The sequence below is a fragment of the Portunus trituberculatus genome, chromosome 23 (assembly GCF_017591435.1).
Source record: "Portunus trituberculatus isolate SZX2019 chromosome 23, ASM1759143v1, whole genome shotgun sequence".
Classification (NCBI taxonomy): domain Eukaryota; kingdom Metazoa; phylum Arthropoda; class Malacostraca; order Decapoda; family Portunidae; genus Portunus; species Portunus trituberculatus.
The window spans coordinates 10,317,427-10,327,269 of NC_059277.1; the positions used below are offsets into that span (position 1 = coordinate 10,317,427).

Below are 9,843 nucleotides of genomic sequence, written 5' to 3' on the forward strand. Positions count from 1 at the left end.
TTATTTCATTTCAATTGATAATATTTCAGAGCCTTTTCTGTTTTCTCTATTCCGCTTCTTTTTTTTTTCTTTATCAGTCTATATCTTCGTTTATTAGTTTGCTTCCTGACATTTCATCTAATTCTTTCCCAGTATGTCTATTTTTTACATTTTCTCTCTCTCTATTCACTTTCCGTCTTTCTATTTAATTACTTTGTCTCCTTCTTCTAATTTTCTTTCTCTTCTTCTTCTTTTTCTTCTTCTTCCTTTTATACATCTGCGTCTTATCTTCCACCACACCATTCCTTCATTCTCCCACGCACACACTTTCTCTCCCAATTTACCTCTTTCTTCCCCTTTCCTATTTTCTTAACACGTTTCTCTCCCTAAATCTTGCCCCTTTATCCTCCACTGAAATCCCCTCAGTCTCAATCTCACCTCTCCTTCTTCCTCCCTCTCCCCTGTCCCCTCACCCTCTACCCCTATAATTAAGGTTCTCCAGTCTCGAGAATCACAAACGTTCTCACTTCAGCAATGCTCTTCATTCTCTTTTCTATTTTGACAATCTTCTCATTAGGTTTAATTTTTGTTGGTATTATATTTCACTTTTCTTTCCTTCTGTGGAAAATTATATACAGTTTCTTGAATGTAGTGGTTTTATTTCAGTTTGTCTCTTTTAATAATTATCTTGATTGTGTTTATAGTCTTGCTAAATTACTGCTTCTATTTCGTGCTCTTTATTTTTGGCACTATAAATGATGTTTTCACTTTTTATTAGCTTCTTATTCCGTTATTTTGTTTATACTTAGCATGACAACTTCACTGGCTCTCTCTCTTTCTCTCTCTCTCTCTCTCTCTCTCTCTCTCTCTCTCTCTCTCTCTCTCTCTCTCTCTCTCTCTCTCTCTCTCTCTCTCTCTCTCTCTCTCTCTCTCTCTCTCTCTCTCTCTTTCTCTCTTTCTCTTTCTCTCGGTAGTGAAAGCCATTGAAGCGGAAATTTAATCAACATAATCTTCTTTAAGCTTTTCATCATTTATTTCTCCTCTTCTTCCTTCTCATTTTTATCCTCTGCTTCTTTTCCTCCCCTACTTTCATTCCTGATTTTTATATCCCTTTGCTTCTCCAGTTTATTTTCCATGCGGTCGTTTCCAGCATCGTGTTTTTTCCTCTTACTTCTTCTTCTTTCCCTTTTTCCTTCCCTGCCTTCGTTTTCTTTCCAATGTTTGGGAAGAAAATGGAGCAAAAGATAATAAAGGTTCCATTTTTTTTCTTTCCTCTGATCAAGTCAAGTCAACACACACACACTCTCTCTCTCTCTCTCTCTCTCTCTCTCTCTCACACACACACACACACACACACACACACTACGGACATCATGAAATATAAAAAATACAGAGGTGTAATACAAAAATAAATTAAAAGAAAGTAAAGAGGCATATAATAAAAACACCAGAAAGATTAAAACATTCATAACAAAGGCAAGAAAATGAAAAACCTTAAAGTATCAAAAAGAAAAAAAAAAGCAATTTATCAAAGAACCCAGAAAAAATAAATACATCGATACGAAATTGAAAAAAATAGAAAATAGATAAAAATTAAAGAAACGTGAATATCAAAACTAAAAATAAACTAAACTAATAAAAAACAAACAGTGATGAAAGTGGAAAAAACCGAGGAAAGGAAAGAAGAACAAGAAGATAGAGAAAAATGAACCGATACACACATAAATACGGGAAAAGGATGGAAAGAGAAAAAAAGAAGAAAAGGGAAGTAAAAAAAGAGAGCATCGGAATATAGATACGAAGAGGAAAGATATAATGAAAAATGGAGTAAAAGAAATCATTACGTAAAGAAAAGAATGTTAACAGAAACGAAAAAGTAAAAAAAAAAAAAACCATCAGAAATCATAAGAAAAAAAATAGGAATAGATATTAAGAAAATGCACTGTAAAGAAAAAAGAAAGAGATAATGAGAAAAAAAAAACGGAAAGAAAGAAATGATAATAAAAACAAAATATGAAGGACAACAAAAGGAAATACAAGACAAAAGAAAAAGAAAAAGACACACACACATGTAAACACAAGAAAGAAAAGAGGAAAAAAAGGAAAAAAACAAAAAAGGTGCGAAAAAGAAAACGGGGAGACACAGAAACACAGAAACCAAGCGTAAGGCGGAGTGTTTTTGGTGGAAAGAACGGAAAATTTCTGTCCGATTGTCAGCATCCAAGGGTGTTTTATCTCCGGTGTGGAGCAAAGAAGAGGAGGAGGAGGAAGAGGAGGAGGAGGAGGAGAAGGAGGAAGAGGAGGAAGAGGAGGAGGTGGAGAAAAGAAGGAGGGAAGGAGGAAAGGAGGAGAGAAAGAGGAAGAAGGAAGGCAAAAAGAAGGAAGCCGCCTATTACGGTTTGGAAATGGAAAACTTGTAGATAAAGACTGAAAGAAATACCCTATATTGAGAGAGAGAGAGAGAGAGAGAGAGAGAGAGAGAGAGAGAGAGAGAGAGAGAGAGAGAGAGAGAGAGAGAGAGAGAGAGAGAGAGAGAGAGAGAGAGAGAGAGAGAGAGAGAGAGAGAGAGAGAGAGAGAGAGAGAGAGAGAGAGAGAGAGAGAGAGAGAGAGAGAGAGAGAGAGAGAGAGAGAGAGAGAGAGAGAGAGAGAGAGAGAGAGAGAGAGAGAGAGAGAGAGAGAGAGAGAGAGAGAGAGAGAGAGAGAGAGAGAGAGAGAGAGAGAGAGAGAGAGAGAATAATTATCATGTAAAATCTTCCTTTTCAGACGCCGATGATCAGAAAAAAATTAAAATAAACAGAGAGAAAGAAAAAAAAAACATAAACAACTTCATTTTAGATTCTTTATCTGTTTCCTTTATTTTTCTTTCTCCTTCCTTTTCTTATTTCAATCTTCGAGTCTTCATTTACCTTCTCGTCTCACGCTAAAAATCTTCTATTCTTTCTCTCTCTTTCTCTCTTCTTTTCTCCTCATTTTCTGGCCTGTCTATCCCATCACTTCAGCACCATCTCATCCACGACTCTGCCCCATCCTTTAAGAAGCTTTTCCCATCCCCCCATTCCACGCCATACTATCCCCACCGCTTCGTACCCACTCATACACACCCACATTCACACCTACACACCTCCACAGACACACACACATGCACTCAAAAAACACCTGCACAGGCATCAATCCACCATCCCAACACACACATGAATTCACCTTCTCACACATACCCTTCCCACTGGTCTCTCCCGCATCCAAACCCCCAACACACTTCCAGACAAGAGCTATTACTTAGGTGAAGAAGTGCCATCGTGACAGTGTATATACGCCGCCTGTTGGTGCTCGAGGGACGGACCTACATCACTCTGAGCCTCTGGGAACTTAACTAAGAACTCTGAAGGTGAGGCGAGTGAAATCTGGACGCACGGGAAACAGGAGAGGGAAGTTGTCTCACCCACAAGGGATATCGCAGTGTTGTCCTGACAGCGAGGGAGGAAAGAGGACTGGGAGAGAGAAGGTGTGAAGGAAAGTGGAGTTAAAAGAAGGAGGATGTGAGAGGGAAGAAAGATTAGGAAAAAAAGGAGATTAGAAAGGAAAGGAATTTGGAGGAGAAAGAAAGGGTGATAGGGAACGGAGAGAGAAAAAAAGGAAAAGGTGTGGGTGAGAAAAAGAGAGAAAAAAAAGGAGTATATGAGAAAGAAGAAAAATAACAAATAAAAAGGAGAACGAAGAAAGGAAAGGGAGAGAGAGAGAGAGAGAGAGAGAGAGAGAGAGAGAGAGAGAGAGAGAGAGAGAGAGAGAGAGAGAGAGAGAGAGAGAGAGAGAGAGAGAGAGAGAGAGAGAGAGAGAGAGAGAGAGAGAGAGAGAGAGAGAGAGAGAGAGAGAGAGAGAGAGAGAGAGAGAGAGATTACAAGGAAAAAATAAAATAAGACGATAACCAAGAAATGAAGGAGTGGAAGAACCGTAAGAGATTAAAAGGAAAAATAAGAGAAATAAGGAAAACAAGAAAAGAAGAAGCAAGTGGATCATAATGCAGAAATATTAATGTTGAAAAAAATGTAGTGGTAAAAATAAAATACGAATAAACGAAAGAAAGTGAAGGAAAAGAGATGAAAAGGAAAATAAAGAAAATAAAAGTAAATAAATAATCAGCGATGTGTCTTATATGATTCCGCAAAGAAATAAAACAAAAAAATAGCAAGAAACAGAAAAAAAATCAGAAAAGAAAAGGAGACGAATTAATATGAGAGAAAGAAATGGAATAGAAAGAGGAGAGAGAGAAAAAATAATGAGAGAGAGTAAGGAAAACGAAAAATGGGAAGAAAGAGAAGGAAATTTGATGTGAGGGAAAAAGAAAATGGACTGTGAACCAAAAAGAAAACAAGATATAAAGAGAAGGAAATAGAAAGGAAAATAAGTAAGTAGAAGGTAAAGGGAACCATGCGTGCTTTGGGGTCCGAGGGGTCTCCAAGCGCACGGGTTCGAATCCTGTCCACGGTCCGAGTGTAGGTTGGGCTTCCTCACTCGGGGCAACGGTTTCCTAGCGGGTGGGCTTTGAGATAGGAGGTACCCCAAAAAGTATCCCCTTTAGCCCAGAAATTCCCGTGAAAAGCCCACATGGTAGAAATAAAAAAAATATTCTGTGTATGGTAAGTAGAGAGAGAGAGAGAGAGAGAGAGAGAGAGAGAGAGAGAGAGAGAGAGAGAGAGAGAGAGAGAGAGAGAGAGAGAGAGAGAGAGAGAGAGAGAGAGAGAGAGAGAGAGATATATGTGTCAGGAAAACTAATCAAGCATTAAGAAAACAAGTAATGAAGGAAATGGCACAAAAAGGAAACAAAGGAGGAAACAAAGAGGAAGGAAAAAAAGAACAAGAGGAAAGATTCTGTCATTCTTCTTGCAACACAACGAGTCAATGCTTGAGTAGGAAAGGAAGAAGAAAAAGGAGGGAAGGAGGAAGGAGGAAATCTTACGTCTCCTTGTCTAATATTTCCTTACTTTCCAGGACTCCGATCGTTCACTTCACTGTGTATACGGATGCTTAACCCCTTCAGGACTGGGACAAGATATTACCTGGAGATTTAAATACGATGAGACGATTTTATTGACACCAGAAAGGGTCTATGGAAAAATGATAGGTGAAAGTGAAAAGAAAATGAAGATAAGACGGATAGAAAAAGAGGCAAAAGCAGAAGAGAAAGAAAGAAGGAAAGAAAGTGAAAAAAGAAAAAAATAAGAAAAGACGAATAGAAAAAGAGGCAGAAGAGAAAGAAAGAGAGAAAGAAAGAGTGAAAGTTAAAAGAAAATGAGGATAAGACGGATAGAAGAAGAGGCAAAAGCAGAAGAGAAAGAAAGAAGAGAGTAAAGAGGGAAATGACAGAAGAGAAAGGATGAAGAAAGAAGGAAAATAAAGAAAAAGGGAGAGAGAGAGAGAGAGAGGGGAAATAAGGATGTAGGAAAGGAAAAATGAAAAGCCAAGAAGAGAGAGAAAGGAATAGGGATAGAAAAAGAGAGGGAGAGGGAATAGAAATAAGGGGGAAGGAAGAACGAGAGCGAAAGAAAAGAAAAGGAAAAAAATAGAAAATGAAGAACCAAAGAATGAAGAAAGAAAAACAGTGGAAAGGAAAGGAAGAAAGTAGAGGATGATGGGAGGGGAAGAGGAAAGGAATAAGGGAAAGGGAAAGAGAGAGGGAGAGGGAAAGGAAAGGAGGAAAGGAGAGGAGAGAGAGAGAGAGAGAGAGAGAGAGAGAGAGAGAGAGAGAGAGAGAGAGAGAGAGAGAGAGAGAGAGAGAGAGAGAGAGAGAGAGAGAGAGAGAGAGATGGACACGGGAGCATCTACTTTCTCTATTTCTCGTGGGAGAGGCCAAAACAAGGACAGATGTTACCCTAGACACCACCACCATCACCACCACCACCACCACTACCACCACCATCACCACCATCATATTCTACTATCACTATCACTACCATTTTGTCAATATTCTGCCATCACCATCACCATTACACTATCACGACTAACCATCCTATTAACCATTAGCAACACAACACCACAACACCATCAAAACTAAATAATCATCACCATCACCACCACATGGATCATAATCACATCACCACAACAAAAGGGAGACATTTTAGTCATGGAATTACCACCACCATCACCATCAGACCTCCACACCATCACCACCACCATAACACACACAATTGGAGGCCATCATTAACCTCCATCACCACTCATCACCACTCATCACCATCACCACCATTCCGGCCGATAAATACCCCTGCGTAATCCCTCTCATCCATAACACACACACGTACACACACACACACACACACACACACACACACACACACACACACACACACACACACACACACACACAAACACACACAAATTTTACGTTATAGTCCAAACGTCAATGAGATTTTTTTTCTGAACCTTACTCAAATTGAATATTGGATTTTTATACGGAGGAAAGAGGAAGGAAGGAAGGAAGGAAGGAAGGAAAGAAGGAAGGAAGGAAGGAAGGAAAGGAGGGAGGAAGGGAGGTAAGGAAGGGAGGGAGGAAAAGGCAAGTAACGGAGAGAAATGCAAGTTACATATACTACTAAAGAAAAATAAAGAACATCAACACAAATTAGCATAAAAGGAGAGAGAGAGAGAGAGAGAGAGAGAGAGAGAGAGAGAGAGAGAGAGAGAGAGAGAGAGAGAGAGAGAGAGAGAGAGAGAGAGAGAGAGAGAGAGAGAGAGAGAGAGAGAGAGAGAGAGAGAGAGAGAGAGAGAGAGAGAGCAAGTAAAAAGCCAGAATACGAAAACAATACTAAAAAAAAGTTTGGAAAAAAGTTCGAAAACGGAGAGAAAAATAAAGAGAAAGAAAAAAGCGAAAAGAGAGAAAGGGAAAAGAAAAATGAGACGAGAAAGGAAAGAAAGGAGGGAGGGTACGAAGGTGGGAGGAATATAGAGGGGGAAAAAGAAGAAAAAAACAAGAAAATAAAAAGAAAAAGGAGGATTTTAAGATTCAAGAGAGAAATTGAAGTGAGATTTTTAGTTGAAATTTTCCATGCAAGTAGTAAAGATAAAAGTAAACTATTCTATTTTATTTTTGTCTTATCTGTTCAATTCTCTCTCTCTCTCTCTCTCTCTCTCTCTCTCTCTCTCTCTCTCTCTCTCTCTCTCTCTCTCTCTCTCGCCAAACTTCACGTCATTGCTTCAATCTTCCTCTTAATTTTTTCTCTCTCCTCCTTTTTTTACATTTTTTAGTTTACTATTCCCTTTCTCTTCAAATTTTTCCTCCTCTCATTCTTTCCTCCATCCTCTCATCCTTTTCCTCGACCCTTCTCTTAGTCTTTCCATCTCTCCTCCTTTCCTTTGTTCTCTACCCCCTTCTCTTTTTTCCAATTATCCTTTCTCTTTCTCTCCTCTCTCACTCCCCCCACTCTTATGTCCTCCACTTTCCCATCTCCCTCTCTCTCTCCCTCCATCTTTCTTCCCATTCGCTCGCTCTTTATTCTTCTTTCGTCGTCAATACCCAGTTATAGAAAAGAAGTCTTCTGTCATGCACCCAGTCAGTCAGTCAGTCAGTCAGTCAGTCAGTCAGTCAGTCAGTCAGTCAGTTGGCCGGTATATAAGTTTCCCTAACTTTTGCATTTTGAGTCGAGAGAAAAAAAAACAGGAGAATGAAAAGATGTGAATGTGAGAGAGAGAGAGAGAGAGAGAGAGAGAGAGAGAGAGAGAGAGAGAGAGAGAGAGAGAGAGAGAGAGAGAGAGAGAGAGAGAGAGAGAGAGAGAGAGAGAGAGAGAGAGAGAGAGAGAGAGAGAGAGAGAGAGAGAGAGAGAGACCACTCCTAATTCTCTGCCCCTAGAATTAAGACCTCGAGTAGGAATGAATACATAAAAAATAAGAGAAAAATATGAAGATTACTGGAAAATCGATAAATACAAGTGAGCTAAAAATTTCAAATATATATATTGACATTTTTTTTCCGAAATTGTCCCACTGTAAGTACAATGAAGGAAAAAAAAGCACAGACTTAGAAATATCAATAAAAAAATAAACTTACCCTAAACACACACACACACACACACACACACACACACACAAAAAACATTACGAGTCAAAAAACAAGCAAATAATACATTGTGGATTTAGGGATTTGGGGAAAAAAGATAAATTGGATTAGAAACATTCAATTTGATAAACTCGTATTTTAAGCCTCATTCCACACACACACACACACACACACACACACACACACACACACACACACACACACACACACACACCGCGTAGTGTAGTGGTTAGCACGCTCGACTGACAATCGAGAGGCCCAGGTTCGAGTCCGGCTGCGGCGAGGCAAATGGGCAAGCCTCTTAATGTGTGGGGTGTGTTCACCTAGCAGTAAATAGGTACGGGATGTAACTCGAGGGGTTGTGGCCTCGCTTTCCCGGTGTATGGAGTGTGTTGTGGTCTCAGTCCTACCCGAAGATCGGTCTATGAGCTCTGAGCTCGCTCCGTAATGGGGAAGACTGGCTGGGTGAACAGCAGACGACCGAGGTGAATTACACACACACACACACACACACACACACACACACACACACACACACACACACACACACACACACACACACAACAGTGATTTGAAGATAAGAGGAACGTGTTGGCATCTTAATCACCAATTATATAAAGAAGGATTTGGCAGGAAAAGAGGAGGAGAAGGAGGAGGAGGAGGAGGAGGAGGAGGAGGAGGAGGAGGAGGAGGAGGAGGACACGATCGAATTGAGATATCTAGGAGGGGAAAAATGGAGGAAAGAGAAGGAAACACACACACACACACACACACACACACACACACACACACACACACACACACACACACACACACACACACTGTCCTCTCAATCCGAGCCTAATTTGCATACCTGACAAGATAAAGATAAAAAAAAAAACATGATGAAATAAGTTCGTTGCTACTTTTTTTTTATGAGTGCAGAAAGGGAAAGACTAACCCGCTTATTGGACTACGGTTATTCATGGTGTTGTGGTGGTGTTGTAGTGGTGTGGTGATGGTGTGGTGGTGTTGTTGTGGTGTTGTGGTGTTGTGGTGGTGTTGTGGTGGCACTGTGGTGGTGTGGTGGTGTGGTGGAGGTGCTGTGGTGGTGTGGTCATGTGGTGGTGGTGTTGTGGTGGTGTTGTGTGGTGGTGTGGTAGCGTGATGGCGTGGTGGTGTTGTGCTGGTGTTGTGGTGGCACTGTGGTGGTGTGGTGGTGTGGTGGTGGTGCTGTGGTGGTGTGGTCATGTGGTGGTGGTGTTGTGGTGGTGTTATGTGGTGGTGTGGTGGCGTGATGGCGTGGTGGTGTGCTGGTGTTGTGGTGGTGTTGTGGTGGCACTGTGGTGGTGTGGTGGTGTGGTGGTGGTGCTGTGGTCATGTGGTGGTGGTGTTGTGGTGGTGTTATGTGGTGGTGTGGTGGCGTGATGGCGTGGTGGTGTTGTGCTGGTGTTGTGGTGGTGTTGTGTTGGTGTGGTGTTGATGGAGTATGTATGTGGTGTGATGGGCTGATGTCTTGTGTGGTTTGTTATTGTCTAGTACAGTTTGCCGTAGGAAATAGTTGGTCTGTCTATGTATGCATGTATGTACTATCTATCTATATATTTATCTGTCTATCTATCTGTTTAACCTTTCGTCTGCTTATCTACCCTTCTATCTAACTGTGCACTGATAATTTTGACAATCTCTCAGGCTACTGTTAATAATTAGTAGTAGCGCCTTTATCACTATTTACGACCAATTAACTCGCTCACCTACCTATCTATTAATTTATCAAACAATCTTTCAGTTAATCTATCGTTCCATCTACCCATTAACTGATCTACCTTGATTCTT

At 40.6% G+C, this 9,843-nt stretch overlaps 1 protein-coding gene and 1 non-coding gene across 2 annotated transcripts in view; one reads left to right on the forward strand and one right to left on the reverse strand.

The window, feature by feature from the left end:
• Positions 1-9,843, reverse strand: part of LOC123507674 — a 190,876-nt gene that overhangs the window by 145,707 nt on the left and 35,326 nt on the right.
• Positions 8,240-8,311, forward strand: Trnav-gac. Its single transcript has one exon. It is a non-coding gene; the product is annotated as a tRNA-Val (tRNA).